Raw genomic sequence first — 1661 nt, 5'->3', positions numbered from 1 at the left:
AGTGGAGGCTGGGACGCTAAATGTCTTCAAGGCAGAAATTGATAAATTCTTGATGTCACAAGGAATTAAGGGCTACGGGGAGAATGCGGGTAAGTGGAGTTGAAATGCCCATCAGCCATGATTGAATGGCGGAGTGGACTCGATGGGCCGAATGGCTTTACTTCCACTCCTATGTCTTATGGTCTTATGGTCTTATTTTACTAATGTTACTTCACATTTGTTGAATAATAAAATCAGAACATGGTCGATATTACTAAACAGTACTAATGACAATATTACCATTAGTACCGGAACACCTGTTTAAAATGCATTGTCAAATTTTGTTCAATCTGGCACATCATGTGAAGAAGAGTCATAATGAAGCCGGAATCTTAACTCACTCTTTCTACAGATACTGCCAGACCTGCAGAGTTCTTCCAGCACTTTCTGTTTTTATTTCAAATCTCCTTTTATATAAGAAGAAATTGGTAATTTATTGGAGAACAATTTAAACAATGTATATGTGCTTCCTTCTGTATATCGCTCCTAAAGCACTATTAAATGTAATCAAAGCCCATCGGTATTGTACTATTTTGTTCAAAAAGGTAGAGGCTTACGGGACAGTATCATGCATATGGGAATGCCACACAGAAATATCCAAATTCTTTGAATATCATACTTTAAAATTCCAACAGATCAAACTTATGAAATGCAAAAAGAGCTCAGTATGTATTTTTTGCACTACACCTAGAATTTTTACTTTTTGCATGGAGTCTTTGTCATCACTGATTGCTATGTTGTGTGTTCCCAGTTTATGCAGTTATTTAATTTTTCTTCTTAGGAGGTGTAATTGCTTGACAATGCACCAATACTTTGGGATACTCAAGCGTAAATCAAATTAATTTTAATTAAAAGTTCAACTACCATGGTTAGATATTAACTCATTCAAAGCGCATTCAATTGCACAAATTTAAAATTGGGCCCTACAGTTCTGTACCCAGTATTTCAAAAAAAGTCCTCCTTGAAAGATCTTAAAAGCATACAGGTTCCTTTGCTTTATTAATATAGTTACAGAGTACAAAAGCATAAAACCTTCAAAAATTATTGGTTGGCTCTTAAGTGAGTATTGTTTCCAATTCTGGATGCCTTATTTTAGGAAGAATATTCAGATCTTGGTGACAGTGGAGACAACCAAGAGAATAGGAGTGGTCGGAGAGTTCTTTCAAAGAGCTGACACAGGTGCAAGGGGAAGAACGGACTCTTCATGCTGTAACATTTTATGTTATAATGTATCCTTGACTGTTTATATCATTAATTGTTGTGAATGTCTTTCTGCGGCAAGACAGTGTGATTTTAAATTACTAGTGTTCATTTGTTTAACACAAATACAAAATTCTTTGCTATTTTAGCAACAAATGAACTTTGTATGAGCACCAGATCCATTACACACCCCCAGCCACAGACATGTAATCATGACATAGTCATTTACATAATGTACATGCTGAACAGTTAACTCTTCTTCCTCCCCGCTCCCAAGTCTTTGCAATACAATATACACACATTCTTCATTACCAGCCCGGTGTCACCGATTTTCCTGATTTTTGTATAAAGTTCTCTTTGAGGTTTTGAAGATTGGCATTTAAGTTCCCACTTGCACTCTTGCTTGATCTTCTTCCTCCCAG

The sequence above is a fragment of the Chiloscyllium plagiosum genome, chromosome 17, assembly GCF_004010195.1.
Source record: "Chiloscyllium plagiosum isolate BGI_BamShark_2017 chromosome 17, ASM401019v2, whole genome shotgun sequence".
Lineage (NCBI taxonomy): Eukaryota > Metazoa > Chordata > Chondrichthyes > Orectolobiformes > Hemiscylliidae > Chiloscyllium > Chiloscyllium plagiosum.
This window is presented reverse-complemented; position numbering follows the sequence as displayed.